Below are 16,567 nucleotides of genomic sequence, written 5' to 3'. Positions count from 1 at the left end.
AAGATAATGTTGTGGGTTCAATGACAGATTACACCGACCCACCCAGGCCAAGTGACCGCAAGAACCAAGGGGGCCCTAAAGCTCATCATCCACAATAAAATTTCAATATCACTTTTAAAACATTGTGCATATCATTATTCATTCCCTGAATGTGAAAAGCAGGTACCTGTTGTAATTTATTATATGGAGCCCTGGAATAGTCTAACAAGCACACTTTTACTGCAGTAAATGCAATATGAACTCCATACTATACAAAAACATTGACTGTAAGGCACATGAATTGTATTGCAGTGCTGACAGATCTGTACCTGGTATATATTTTACAGTACATTACATAACATTAGGCCCTCATCCAAAGGGACTTACAGGACAGGGCATTGGTACAGGGTATTGTCTATAGTCCCTGGAGAAGTAAGGGGTTAGGTTTCTTGCTCAAGTGCATCTCAGCCAGGGAGTGAGATACTGAGTGGAAGGGTGGAATTTGAACCTGTAACAATTAGCTTTAAAATCTCCTTAACCACTATGCCAGGGGTGGGGAAACTTTTGCATCCTTTCTTTGTGTCATGCCCCGACCTGCCATGCCCCAACCTGCCAGGAGAGGTCGCCAGCCTGCATCAGTCCCTGGCAATCGGCCTGGGAAACCCCAGCCGTCCATGCTGGCTCCTGCCCCTGCCAAGCACCCTGGGAGACCCCGTGGCAGGTGATCAGGGGTATCACCTGCAGCTCATCAAACTCTTCCAGTCCATTGTGAAGTCTCCATTTAAGTCCTTGTCATTTGCTCTCCGTTGCTCGGTCATGAACATTCCTTACGGTCACTCTGAACTTTTGCTGCTCTGCCTCTGAGAATTCCTGCCTTGAACTTTGCTGAGAAAAAACCACAGTGGTCGTAAGATTACCCCTTTTTGTTTGTTTGGACTTTGAAAGACTTTTATGTTTTGTTTCCTAAGAAGAAGAAAAGAAAAGAGAATATTTACGTTACTTACCTTCATCCTGTGTTTGCTCTAAAGACCTGAAAAGAAGATTTCTAAGTTTGCCTTAATACTCACCTGTGTAACCCTGTGGAATTAATAAAACCCTCTGATTGAACTTGATCTCTCTGTCTCCTGCGTTAGTGCTCTGGCTAAAGTGTAACACTTTGAACACAAATCAGGATTTCCCCCTGCACTTTAGGCTTATATTGAAGGCAGTCACTTTCACAACAGACCCCACCTTCACATAGGTCCCCTGAAAATGTACCTTAATTGTATTGCAAATGTAATTCCTGAGATTCCTTTATAAAACATGTCATATTTCATTTGAAGCTGCATAACATTAAAGAGTATACAGTGTTTCCCCCAGAAAATTGGTTAGTCAAGGTGGTGAGGCTTCGAGTCTGTCCCAGGGGGGCGGCGTGGCGGGGGGGGGGGGGGCTGGGGGGGCGGCGCCACTCGCGATGTCACGCGGGAGGAGGTGTTGGCGGGGTTTGATGTCACGCACTGCACGAATACTGTTTCGGGGGTTTGGGGGGGGGGGGGGGGGGTTGAATAATAACAAAGCTGTGTAGAACTGGAAAATATGTATTTATTGACCTGCCATATCAAAACTATTTACAGAAGCTGAAAAGAAAAATGTAACAAAAAGTGCAGTGCAGGTTGTTTACATTAACGAAAAAGAGAAACCAAATGGAGTGCAAAATTGACTGGCTACCTATGACTACCTATGGCACATTTTGCAAGTCTTGTCCTTGCAGGCCATCCTTCTCGGTTTTTCAAAAAAGAGTTCCAGTGCCCTGTTGTAATTAAACTGCCCTACTGGTGGCCCATTTATGCTTGGGTTGCTGCTGACGTCATAGTGCTGCCCCCTGGGCTTGGAGCCATTGAAACCCATTCAAAACTTCATTTTTTCGATCTGACACAGAATATTTTTAATTATACCTCAAGACACACCATTGGACTTGTTTAAAAGCTGAGAACCTCAGCTTTCCATAACTGAAAGCGGTATTTTCCTAGCATCTACCAATCCGAAGGTAGCCCACTTTAAGTGCGGAATTACTTTTCTAAAGATAGCGTTTTGTTTCCTTGGAAACGGACGCAGTTTATGTGTTACGCATACGCTATTTGACTCGGTTTTGCACTATTATGGATGAATTTCTAATCTTGACATGTTAATGGACAATCTATGCGAATTTCATAATGTGTTTTTATGTGATATGGGAGTAAATGTGTTTACATCCCGTCTGGGATTTGTTAAACTAGCTAGCCCGCTAGTTAGCTAGCAAGTGCTAGGTCTCTAGGCTACTACATCATGTCAAAAGTGGAAAGATTTCCCGACACTCAAGGCTGTGGATATAATGAACTGGTTCTGTGAATGTTCTCAGAATGTTTTGCTTTGGCAAATTGCTGATATTATAGCATTACATCCAAATCCTGGTGTTTCTTTGTTTATGCTTGGGCCATTGAGACAGATCGATTCTAATATCTATTACCAGAGAGAGTTTATTTCTGCTATTACTTACTTGCTAGCTAACTAGCGAACTAGCTAACAAATCCCAGACGGGCGTACTGTTAACACATTTTACTCCCATGTTACATAAAAACGCATTTTGAAACTCGCACAGATTGTCCATTAGAATGTCAAGATTAGAAATTCATCCATAATAATGCAAACCCGAGTCAAATAGCGTATGCGTAACACATAAACCGCGTCCGTTTCCAAGGAAACAAAACGCTATCTTTAGAAAAGTAATTCTGCACTTAAAGTAGGCTACCTTCGGATTGGTAGATGCTAGGAAAATACCGTTTTCAGGTATGGAAAGCTGAGGTTCTCAGCTTTTAAACAAGACCCATGGTGTGTCTTAAGGTCTAATTAACACGAACATCGAACAAATGTACTTTTGAATGGGTTTCAATGGCTCCAAGCCAGGGTTGTCCACCATTTCAAATTCGCGCGCTCCAGTGAAGGGGCATTCTGACGTAACTGCAACCCAAGAAAATTAAAATTGTTTCAAAATATGGCCTCGAGGATGGACACACATGGCGTAGTAATAAATCCGACCACTAGGTGTCACAATTTAGTCCAACCGATGTTGTCCTAGTGCCTGCTTGAACATGCATTACAACTTTTTTTTTTTTTACAAGTTTTTTTTTTTTTTTTGCCCTCGGACGCATTTTTTTTTTTTTTTTTTAGGGAACGTAGCCAAGGCGGGGGTGGGGTTTAGTCAAGGCGGCCGCCTTGATAAGAAAGCGCTGGGGGAAAGCCTGGTATAGCGGTGGCGGCCCTTGCCTTGAGACATAGGTTCCCCAATCCCTCTCAAACTTTTTTGGAATATAGTGACGTCCATGGGTAGAGGGGCCCATGGAGTCATAATTAATCCCTGAGTGGTCTGATGATAACATGTGTAAGCTAAGTAGTCTAAGTTGTAGTATAATTCAATACATTATTGTCCTCTAAAGGTGATGAGATGAGGAGAGGCATGCAACTTTGGCAGGCATAACCAACCATCTAATCTGTATCAAAACATTTACAAGAGTTCTGTAAGGTAATTTACCTTTTCCTCTTTACTTTCTGCACCTTCCTTTCTGCACCTTCCTTGAGTTCTTGACTTTTCTACCATCTCACTTAAATACTTTTTGGATATAATATCTGTGCAGCATTTCCACATTGCCTCTCATCCAATCAGAAATTCTTAAATAATTTGACCAGATCTAACAATTGTATAAATACATACAATATATAGGCCCAGAGTGGCCTGCAATCTCCAAATACCATTTAATATTCTTTAAACAGTGTTGTTACCACCATTTTATTCATTTGTTCAGATATTATTGTTTATTTTTGTGTTTTGGTAGATAGAACCCTATAATTCTACATGTTACCTGTTTAAAAAACACCACTTCCAATTTTTCAATTATTTAAATATTTCAGATTTAGAGTTAATTTAAGGTGTCTTAAAGTGTAGTGTATCAAATAAACCTATTCCATATGCCAATTATGATCTACAGAGTGCACAAATTATACAGTGCGAAATTGTATCTTACGGCAATGCATACAGTGGCCTGCAATCTCCAAATACCACTTAATTTTCTTTAAACAATGTTTTTACAACTATTTTATTAGTAATCCATGAGTTTTGTTCAGAAAGTATTGTTAATTTCTATGTTTTGGGAGATATAACCTTATAATTAAAAAAACATTTTTGCGATTTCAGTGCAATAAGGTTCTATCTACCGTATTAGCCCGGATATAAGACGATCCTGATTATAAGACGACCCCCCATTTTCAGGCTCATGTTTTGGGGAAAAAAGTTTTTTGAAGACTTCATTTTGTTTCACATTGGAAACTTTTCTCAAAATGCAGTTTTTAATTTGTTGGAAAATCTGAGGCTTTTTACAAAGAACAAATTTCACAATATCATTTTCATGGAATTTCCATGATATAAGACCACAGATGGCTACTCATATCCTTTTCCTTTCTTTACTCACTTCACCTGTCAAGCGCCAATAGGCACCTTCAGCCGCCTGGGCACACCTGTTCTAAGTGTGACGCAACATTCTACACTGTACACTCGCAGAGCATTAGTCTGCGCCAGCCAGGCAAACAGCCCAGTAGAGATAGGCTACCTATACTGCCGTGCAAAACAAGAACGCAGTAACTCAAAATGGTCGGAAAAAAAATTATATCGGAAATGGGTTTTTAAACTACCTCATTTGTCTTGTGTCAAAAAATGGTGGTCCAACTCCGTCCCGTTTTGGAGAAAACTCATTTTGAAAGTGCAAAAATGACCAAAGAAAAGTTACTGCCTGTTGTATTTAAAGGCTATGTCGTACAAAACAAAAACGCAGTAAGTCGGCGAGTTACTGCTGCACGTTTCAATGGGACTGGTTTGGGAGTAGACAGTAATACTAGCCAAGAACGCAGTAACTCCTGCAGTAACTCCATTTTGTGGCAGTAATACCAGCCAAGAACACAGTAACTCCATTTTTTGTGGCAAAAAGACACATAAATGTTGTTTTTTGGGGTTTTTTGTGTGCATTAAATTTCTATCCTAAACAAGCATTACCAGGAAGTGTCACCACCAATTTACCGACAACACAGTTGTCACGCCATATGGGAAACTTTGAAGCCTTTTTTCTCAGTTTGCCGTTTTCAGAGTTACTGCGTTCTTAGATTGTAGGGCAGTATTGTGCAATGCACATATTTGCGAAATGCTTAGTTGACAGCAATATCTAAACAGTAGCCGTCTCGCCAAATCGCCGTTCATTTTATGCATCCAAAGTTTTCCGTTGGACTGTAGAAACCGAACGTGACCAAAGTTGACATTAAAAGTCCGATTGATATTCATTTCGTGCCAAGGGTAAAACTCCTAGTGATTTTATATGAACAAGACAATCTCTTACCCTAACCATTTTTCTGTGTTTTTGCATCGTTGCGAGGCATATCGTCAAAGGCACCGCTTGTCAAAGGCGCCGCTTTCTCGTGCACACACAGATGATCAAAAACGTAGCCTACAGGTTGTTCGTCAAATCACCCTTCATTTCTTTCCCTAACCCTATGGGTCGCCAAAGATCCACAGTGGGTCGCGGAGCCCTCTTGATTTTAAGGGGTTTAATTTTAATACCATATATAGCCCAGGTTAAATAAATGACAAAGCATTTAAACTAATATATGCATAGAAGCAACAAAATGTAAGGGATACATTTAACAGTTATTCTATCTTTGACTGAAGACATAAGGAATAAAATGAGGAATAACATGATAACTAAGAAGTTTTCACTGGAAACAGAGTATCTTGTGAGGGTGCTCGTGCGATTGGGTCACCAAAGCTTACAATGGTAAAATATGGGTCCCTGAAGAAAAAGGTTGGGAACCACTGAAAACTACAAAGCTTTCCTGATGATGAGACTGATGAGACTGATGAAACACAAATAAAAGCAGAGCAACGAGCCGCGATTGACTTGTGTTTTTCCCCTTGCACTGTCGTCCACATCGCGTTGACATTGACAGTTGATAGACGTGCAGTGCAACAGTCATAACCAAACAAGCATCTGCAAATTTGATATGGACAAAACAATTTCTTAACCCATCCATTATTGAGTTGTGTGGCATTGTTGTGAAGCATAGGCTAATGGCCGCATTCAGGTTAAGTTTAAAAAAAAATTATTTTATTTTTTTACTTTTTTCTCTAGCGCGCGGAAATAAGACGACCCCCCTTTTTAGAGTACTATTTTTATAACAAAAACCACGTCTTATATTCGGGCCAATACGGTACATTTTACCTGTTTATAAAAACACCACTTCCAAATGTTCAATGATTTCAATATTTCAGATTTACAATTCATTGAAGGTGTCTTTAAGTCTATAGTATCAAATAAACTTATTCCACGTGCCACATCTGATCTACAGAGTACAAAATCTTTAAACCTCAATATCTCAGAACTGGTCAGAAATCAGATAGAACCCTATAATCCTAAAGGGACGATTTATTTGATGTGTGTATTATAAACGTGCATTATCAGTCTATAAGGCCAGCAGTCGTAGAAATGCACACGGCTCTGCTCATTTCCTGACGAACCGCGTGAAAAAAAAAATGGCATGCAACAACAGAAATGAAGCTGTCCATCATATGGCACTTGGCTGTATGCTGTATGTAGCCAAATGGCTGAGAAAATCATAACCATTATCTTTCTATTAGTACAGCTGCACGTGGGACTCGATGATGATTCTGCAACTGGCTTAAATGTTGGCGTAATTCCTTTGCAGAGTCGGAACGCACAAACGATTATAGCCTACAGATATGCTGGAAAGGTCCGTGAGTGATTTAGATATTTCCAAATGTAATGTACTCTAAATATAATAGGTATCCTTATAATATCCTTATATCCTTATATATAGGTATCCTTATATCCTTGCATGATACATGAAAAACAAGTAAGGATTGAGTAACACATTGTATAAGCATGTCACAACGCAGGACATGAAGTCACACCACAGGAAATTCACTGCATTGGGGTCATTTTAATCATTTTGTATACATGACTGACCTCTGAGCTCATGCTAACTAGATGATGATATTGTGTTTAATTTTAATATATGTTTTCATTTACAACAAAAAATCCCTTCTATAAGAGCAGTTACACCATAAAATTAACCTAAGCATTGCGTGACAGAAACATTGCAATATGTAGACATATTAAGAGGTGAATAGTCGCTTTAAACTTCCACACCATTGTACAATAACTGAGGTACTGACTGGTTAGGAGCCTGTCTTTAAGACCCTTGTAGTTGGCCTTGCAGCTGCCCGTTCACACACATTGACATACATGTCACCCCACAGGACGCAATTTTTGTTACGAAATGGAACTTGTAGTTAACATTACTGTCTTGAGTTTTTTTCACATTCACATATCTTAATATCAAGTTAATATTTATGCAATCATGCCAAATGCTTCATACATTATTCAGAAAGCTGTTGGTAAATTTATTCATACATTATATTCCACGTTTCATTAATGTTACAGTCACACCGCAGGATATTTGACATATAAACCTTTACATAAATCTTAACAAAAATGTTTCTTCTCATCTAAGACTAATATGAAACATAATGTACCACATCTCCTTTATTGATATTTGTTTTTAAGAGGAAAAATAACAGTTTTGTAGGTATTTAACCAATGTTACGAAAGAACAAAGCGTCACGTCAACCACCCAGATATACAGGTCCTTCTCAAATAATTAGCATATTGTGTTAAAGTTCATTTTTTTCCCCATAATGTAATGATGAAACATAAGCTTTCATATGCTACCTCTAATTCTAATTGCCAGACAGAACATTCCATCAGAAATGTTCTAAGCTATGAGATAGGCATCTCTCATTGGCTCCCATTATAGCCCCGTTGGCGAACGCAGCCAAGTAAAAGATGAATGGGAGCCTATTGGGCTAAATGGCTCAGCAGGGATTTGTGACGGTTCTGTTCTCTGGTTTGTAAAGATGTTTGCACATTCTGTACCTTATCATGGAAGTTGTATTAGAAGTGAAGTTAAAGGTTCCTGACATGGCTTTGTTCTCCCAAAGACGTGTTAGTTTTGTCCTGCCACACGCTAGCATTCGGCTAATACCTGCTGGCTGAGGAATCTCTGCGACTATTCACGACCAGAGCTGACGAGAGACGTACTCTGACTGATCCTAGCAGAGACATCTACGGTCACACACCTCAAAACCCCCCACCGCCGTCCAACATGTTAATTGAAGGTGCCCAAATTCTTAAGGATGAGCGCAGTCATTTCCTTTACCCCATGTACACATGCCGCTTTTCCACCACCTTAAATGCAATAAATAACAGGTGTCCGCAATAATCCTAACATAACTTTAAACACATCGACATCTGAAGTCAGACTTAAAACTACAAAACAAATGGCGTAGTGCCGTAAAGTCGATTGTCACGTGTTATGTCATTGCTATAGTTGAAATAAGGGTCATTTTCACGAATCTAACACTTGACAAGATTCAAACGTGTCGGCAAATGCTTTCACTTACTCATATCTATCGAACGCGACTTCATTATTTCCAGGGAAAAAATCACAGGCGCAGATAGTTCTATGAGAAGCGTACAGCCCCATTGGCACCCATTCATTATTTACTTGGCTGCGATAACATAGCTGCAGTGCCACTCCTGGCCACACCAGCTAGTGGTCGTTCTTGTACAATATTCCATTTTCTTTGATTCCATTGACTTTCAATGGAGTTTCATTTTGGGAAATTAGAATTAGATTTGTGACAAAAATAGAAAAACTTGGTATGGAAATCTATGGAGTATAATGAAGAGGGAAGTGTGGGTCACCAGTGAAAGTGAAAGTGAAAGCCCATTGGGAAACTCCAACTCCCATTGTCATTGTGACACAGCACTCCACAGCACACAAGTGAACACTGCAAACTGCACACAACGAAATTGCATTTATGCCTCACCCGTGCAAGGGGGCAGCCCTCAGTGGCGCCCCATGGGGAGCAGTGCGGTGGGACGGTACCATGCTCAGGGTACCTCAGTCATGGAGGAGGATGGGGGAGAGCACTCGTTGATTACTCCCCCCACCAACCTGGCGGGTCGGGAGTCGAACCGGCAACCTCTGGGATGCAAGTCTGACGCCCTAACCGCTCACCCATGACTGCCCTAGATCAAAGAACAAAAAACAGCTGGCAGCTAAGCATCAATGACATCTGGGCTTTCATAACCCAGATTGTACCAGTGTTTAGAGTTAATTGGTTAATTCAGATAATAGGCTAATAGCTTGTTTAGACAACCTTTTCATGATATGCTAATTTTGTGAGATATGAATATTGGGTTTTCATGAGCTGTATGCCAAAATCATCAAGATTAAAACAATCCAAGACCTGAAATATTTCAGTTGGTGTGCAATGAATGTAAAACATATGAAAGTTTATTTTTTATCATTACATTATGGGGAAAAATGAAAAATGACATTATTAAAAAATGAACTTTAACACAATATGCTAATTATTTGAGAAGGACCTGTAGTATGATGGTACATATAGTACACCTAGTATAATGTATGTGTACTGTCTGTGTCTAATTGTCTATGTCCACACCTAAAGTCTATGTTTATGTCTGCATGCTAAAGTAAGAAACGTAATTTAAATTCTTTGTATGACCAGTGCATGTAAAGAAATTGACAATAAAACTGCCTTGACTTCCATCTGATCGTATTTGCAGAAGGCAAATAATAGTTACCTACAGCAGTGGTGGTTTAGTTCAGAGAGATGAAGTAGACGTCTGTGAAGAAGTCGGTGAGTGAGGCTGCACAGTCTCTGAGCACACGCCTGGGTCTGTTGCCTGGACCTGCAGCTTTCCTGGGGTTCACCTTGTGTGTGTGTGTGTGTGTGTGTGTGTGTGTGTGTGTGTGTGTGTGTGTGTGTGTGTGTGTGTCCTATCAGTCTGGTGCACAGACAGCAGTGGAGGAGATGGCTGAGCTGAAGAGGACAGATGCTGAGATGAAGCAGCTTTCACTGACACAGGATCCCATCTACTTCCTCAAGGTAGACAACTCATTGATACATTTAAAAATGAGTTCTTGGGTTAATCAGTTAAATGACAAAATATTTTATTACAATCTGGACCTTAATTCTGGTATGAACACTGTTATCCAGTCACTCATTTCACTTTGGTTTACTTTGGAGTATGTCTAAAGATAATTGATTTTGGTTACATTGATATTTCTGGAGTAATGAGAAAGATAGATATCTGGAGAAATTAGGGTTACAAAGTCAAATGTTCCATAAAACAGCTTCCTTGGCAGAGGTCTGCACTCTCTGAGTGCATTTCCAGTTAATACTATTAGGGCTATTTTTGTCAGTAGCTCTGTGTGTAAATAAAAAAAAATGTTTTCGGTTATGTTCATGCAATGCAGTGTTTTTCAACACCCCATGTGGAGTCGCCTGAAATATTACTACTTAATATAACACAATAACTATATTCTGACTGAAACAGCAAACAGCCTTAGGTTTTCATAAATATCAAGAGGTTAAAATGTCTGCGAGTTAACTCAGTAGTGGGGTTTGTTGGATTTAGTTTTTTGGTTGTGAAAACAATATGTGTATGTATGCGGCCCCCAGAAATTTGGGGTGTCAAAATGGGGTCCCGAGCCAAGACAGGTTGGGAACCCCTGATGTAATGGGTTATGTTCATGCAGTGGGTTGTTCTGCTACAATAATTTCAATGACAAAATGGTAGGCTACTGTACAAAATCCTCTGTAAATTTAAGGAAATTTCTTAGAATGTACTGTTATTGTCATCTAATAATCTACCGTAGCCATGGCCAGAATTTCAAAACTCATTACATTAAAATGCCAATTGGAAATGATGACACCTTTGTCCTCTATAGTTCTCAAAGTGAAAAGTCTGCACACTTAAAACCCTTCAATGGTCTATGTGCAGAACATGGTGTCCATCCCTGGTGATCCAAGCAGTGCTGTGACCAGAAGGACCTCAAGACAAGTCAAGTCAAGTAGGTTTTATTGTCAATTTCTTTTGTGTGTGTGGGGGCATGTTTTGAGTTAGTGCAGGTTGAGAGTTCAGTCACAAAAATAGTAGTGCAGGTGGAATGTTCAGTCACAGATATGGTGGTGTGGGATGGGGGGGAGGGGTGTCAGTGGCCTTGCTGGCTAGAGGCTGACAGTGGAGGGAGAGTGGGTTGAGTGTTCAGTAACTTGATCGCTTGATGCATTGAGCTGCTTGCCAGCCTGGTGGTACGGGAACGGAGGCGCCTGTACTTCTTTCCAGAGGGCAGGAGGCTGAACAGTTTGTGTGCAGGGTGGCTTGTGTCTTTGATGATCATCAGTGCTTTCCGGGTGAGGCGCGCGGTGTAATTGTCCTGCAGGGAGGGGATTGGTACTCCAATAATCTTCCTTGCTGTATTCACAACATGCTGGCGCGTCTTCCTGTTTTGCTCAGTGCAGCTTCCTCCCCACACTGTGATGCAACTGGTCAGGATGCTCTCTATGGTTCCTCTGCAGAATGTTGTCATGATGTAGGGTGTAGCACTTGCCTTCTTTAGTTTGCGCAAGAAGTAGAGACGCTGATGGGCCTTCTTCGCCAGTGATGTAGTGTTGGTGGTCCAAGAGAGGTCGTCGCTGATGTGCACTCCAAGGAACTTGGTGCTGCTCACTCTCTCCACAGCATCGCCGTCGATGGTCAGTGGTGGCAGTTGTTTTTGGACCCTCTGAAAGTTGACAACAATCTCCTTGGTCTTGTTGACATTCAGCAGGAGGTTGTTGTCTTTGCACCATCTGGCCAGCAGGTCTACAACTTCTCTGTAGTGAGTCTCATCGCCCTTGGTGATGAGGCCCACCAGCGTTGTATCATCCGCAAACTTCACTAGATGGTTAGTGCTGTGGGTCGTTGTGCAGTCGTGTGTCAGCAGCGTGAACAGCAGGGGGCTGAGAACACAACCTTGTGGAGCCCCCGTGCTCAGGGTCAGGGTGCTTGAGGTGATATTCCCTACCCGTACTGCTTGTGGTCTTTGCATCAGGAAGTCCAGCAGCCAGTTGCAGAGGGAGGTGCTGAAACCTAGTTTGTCCAGTTTTCTGATGAGTTGTTGTGGTATTATGATATTGAATGCTGAACTGAAGTCAATGAACAGCATTCTCACATAGGAGTCTTTATTGTCCAAGTGGGTGAGGGCTGGATGGAGGGCAGAGCAAATTGCATCCTCCGTGGATCGCTTGGCTCGGTATGCGAACTGGTAGGGGTCCAGGGTGGGGGGTAGGGTGGCTTTGATGTGTGACAGGACTAGCCGTTCGAAGCACTTCATGATTATGGGCGTCAGTGCTACAGGACGGTAGTCATTGAAGCATGATGGTGATGATTTCTTCGGCACGGGTATGATGGTAGCAGCTTTGAAAAGTGATGGGATGACTGCTTGCTCCAGAGAGATGTTAAAGATGTCTGTCAAGACATCCTTCAGCTCTTCTGCACAATCCTTCAACACTCGGCCAGGTATGTTGTCTGGGCCAGCTGCTTTGCGTGGGTTGATGGTGGCCAGTGTCCTCTTCACACTGGCAGAGGACAGGTAAAGGGGTTGATCATGGGGGGGGGGGGGTTCTGTGGATGAGTGTCATTTTGTGCTTCAAAACGGGCAAAGAAACTGTTCAGGTCGTTTAGCAGAGAGGTGTTGTTGTCACAGCTTCGTGGTGAAGGCTTATAGTCCGTGATGGCCTGTATGCCCTGCCACAGGCTCTGTGCATCTCTGCTGTCTTTGAAGTGTGTTGTTATTTTGTCAGAGTATTCCTTTTTTGCTTTTCTGATGCCTTGATGCCTTGACCTTCAGCCAAAATCGCTTCTTTGAGCCCGTGCAGAAATCTGTTTCTGCACTGAGAGCATGGGTACAGTTGAGGACGATATTATTAGCCCCCCTCCTGAAATTAGATATCTCTCTTGATTTCTCAGTGAGAAGGACCATTATGAACCGTTTCTGTTATTCTGGAAAGAAATACACTTATGGAGATAATGTCCAATGAGTTGAATTTGTATTTTTCCATTTTCACAATGAGCTTAAACAAAAAAGAGTAAAAATGGCAAGGACAAAATGATTAGCCCCTTTATCATTAATAGTCAATAGAGTGCCATTTATGAACCAAAACTGACATCAGGCACTTTGATTAGTTGTTAACTATGTTGGCACCTGCTCTCCCAGGGATTTTGGTCATTTTTTTTCATTGCAAATAGTTAACCTGGTCCAAATGGCATGGATGTTGAGGATGGACGTTCATTTTCAGCACTCCTCAGAGACTGTCTAAAGGATTGAGATCTGAACCACAACATGATCATGGTTTTAATAACCTTGTCTTCATTTGAACAATTTTGGATGAAAGTTTTGGGTTATTATTTTATTCAAAGATCCAGTGAAGATCTTAGCTTCCTCTATAAGCATATTTTTGCATGGTCACCTTCCACATTCTATCATAATCTTCTGTTTTGTTATGGTGCCGTACACCCAAACAAGGTTTCCTGTGGCTCTGGCTGCCACAGAATGATGCTTCCACCACATTGACAGTAGATATAATGGACTCCAAATCAACGCTCTTTTCCATTCAACGCTTTGAAGCCAAAATTTACAGGAGTTCACCTTAGCAACGCCAACGGCAGGTGCTGATTGGACGACAAAACACCCAATCAGAGAACGCTCAGTTCAAGTCATGTCCCGCCCCTCCCACGATGGCAATAACAAGAGTGAACAATTAATATCACGCTGTGATGGTGCTACTGAACCAACCCACTTTTCGGCTGTGCGACTGGTAAGTGTCAATAAAGAAACCTTGATTTTCACTGAAACACAACCCATGAAAAAACTGCTGATCAATAAGTGTGGCAAATATCAATCAATATATAACAGTAATGAAATCTTGAAGGGTAGTTTCATGATAGCACTTGAGTAATATTAGCTTAGCTAGCGAGTCCCATCCTCATGTCACCGACTTCATCACATTGTAATTTAAACGTAATGACAGGGAAAAAAATGACTATTACATACAAGTTGAACAGTCTTGCAACATGCAATCTGCGACTATAGTTGTGAGCCTTCTCTCAAAACAAGTAGGCTAGTGATCACTCAAAGCAGGGTAATGAAAAAGGAGGCATGGCTCGTAGGAGATGTACAAACTTACATTATAGTCGAGAAGTTATAAATATTGGGAGCAAAGGCGTTTTGGATCTAGTCCATTTTCAATGTCTCCAAGCCTCCAGTCCTTTTTCACAAGGCTACTTTGTTTTTTGAAAGCAATAGCCTATGTTCTTGTGCTGCCATGTCTGCAGGCATGTTCTTCAAATTATGTTCAAGATCAGATTAATTGACCCTCACTTACTTCATGCATTTACCAGCTATCCACAGCATAGACTCCAGTAATTCATCATCAGATCAGATGTGTAGGCTTTGTATGAGTAGGCCAATTTGAAGTGCCACCAGAAATCTTGATGTGCCCTGTATTTAATTTCTAGCCCACCACACACAGTATCCTGACGGTGGTAGCTAAACAGATATGAAAGGTCAACACACACTACTGCTAAATCGGTGTCAGAAAATGCCAATGTACAGCTATTACAAAGATATTTGTCACTAGAATTACTGAAGTAGAACATGAAGTGACATTGGAGTGAATTACCTTTATGTGCAACGGTTGTTAAAGCATGTATGACATTTTTAAAATGATGTGGTGTGTTTGTATATGCTTGAACATCCCACAGACAAAACAGCTATCTAGCTATTTTCATACACCATGGTACCAAAGCTTCATGATTAAAACTTCCTGGTTTATTTTCTTCATATTTCTTCATTCAGATGGGTGTGTGGAGATCATGAAGATGGAACCTGCCCGCGAGCTCCAGCTCCAGCCCTTTATCCTCCATTTTTACATTTCATTAAACGTACCTGGTGTCTCAACCAATATGACTTAAGTAATACATAGTACTGCTTTCAATCCCTGAAGCAATGTGGTGACCAACAACACAAGAAGAACCCCCATATACATGTACGTCATGAATCGTGTTGACCTTTAACTCGTTTCTTTTTTAAATAAACACTTACTATTATCATCCTAATGTTTCTTGTGCTTGAGACCTGTATGTTAACATGATTTTACCATTTGATTTCGCATAATGCTGAAGAGAAAAGGCCAGAACAGGTTTTACGTATGTGTAATGTATTTTTATATACTGCCTTCTGTTGTGTTCTGGTCATTTTTGACCCATTTTCAAGTTTTAGTGTGAAAAAAACACAGTTGTCTTGGAATGAGGCTTCATCTAATCCTCAGTCACAATCATTTCAACACAAAAAAATATGTTTTATCATTTTAGTAAATTTTGAAGGTCCAAAAAAAAGTCACATCTGTGGTGTTCGGGTCAAAATTGACCCGGCATAGATTTTTGGTTGTTGTATGCATTTCTGAAAAGCTGTTGGTTGCCCTTTGTCTTCAGTTTGGTGATTTATGATGAGAAAAATATATTTCTTGCCTAAATGTTTTTTGCCAGCTTTTTCATACTACACATCCAATATGGCCGCTGGACAGTCTCATAAGTGTCCGAGCACCGGAAGTACCTGAAAAATGCCCCAAGAGCGCAGAACAAAAAAGAGAATAATAATAAGAAGAAGAATAATAATCCTACGGAAAACAATAGGGCTTCGCACCGAGAGGGCGAAGGGCCACCGCGTGGCCCTTGCACTTCGGTGCTCGGGCCCTAATAATTAAAGCCGCAAGCGGCGATGACGGGCCCTCGCACGTACATTGCAGGGGCGGGGCATGCCACCTAGCATGTTGCTATGCCCCCCCCCTTAAAAATTGAGTGTGTACGACGTTCAGTTCACGAGATATTTAAGAAAAATGCATACATGTGTGCGTTTGCACTGTTTTAAAACACTCCAAACTGAAATGGTGGCCAACTTCCTGTTTTAAAATGCCAAAAAAGTCAAAATATGTCACTTCCTGTTGGGCGTGGCCATATCATTGTATGTATTGTACGCCTTAGTGAGATACAAAACTTAAAAAAACTCCCGAGTCTGTAGCTCAAAGTAGATGTTGGCCCCGCCCCTAAACGTATTTGGGGGCGTGGCCTCCATTTCAGGCATATACAAAAGTTAGTAATCATTATATGCATACATGTGTGCGTTTGTACCATTTGAAAACAGTCCAAACTGAAATGGTGGCCAACTTCCTGTTTTAAAAAAAGATACCTTAATTCATTAAGCCGCCATCTTGTCAAATTACAAGATATCAAAATTTCCTTCGCAATTTCTCATCGTCAATGCCTTGAGCTCATGTACAACGAATATCAAGCGAGTGCGATGTACGGTTTAGGAGGATTGTTTCAAATCCCATTACATGTAAATTTAGAAAAAGTCAAATTATCTCACTTCCTGTTGGGCGTGGCTAATGGGTTGGCATTGCAAATTTGTTTGGTTTAGTGAGATATATATGCATATTTTTTTTCGTGGCCCAACGACAAACTATATGTCAGCCAGGAACTTCAACGCGATATGGGGCGATAGGGGGCGCTATTTTGTGCCCGGGGCCAATCCGGGATCG

The sequence above is a fragment of the Engraulis encrasicolus genome, chromosome 3 (assembly GCF_034702125.1).
Source record: "Engraulis encrasicolus isolate BLACKSEA-1 chromosome 3, IST_EnEncr_1.0, whole genome shotgun sequence".
In the NCBI taxonomy this organism is placed as follows: Eukaryota; Metazoa; Chordata; class Actinopteri; order Clupeiformes; family Engraulidae; genus Engraulis; species Engraulis encrasicolus.
Note: the sequence above shows the minus strand (reverse complement) of the source record.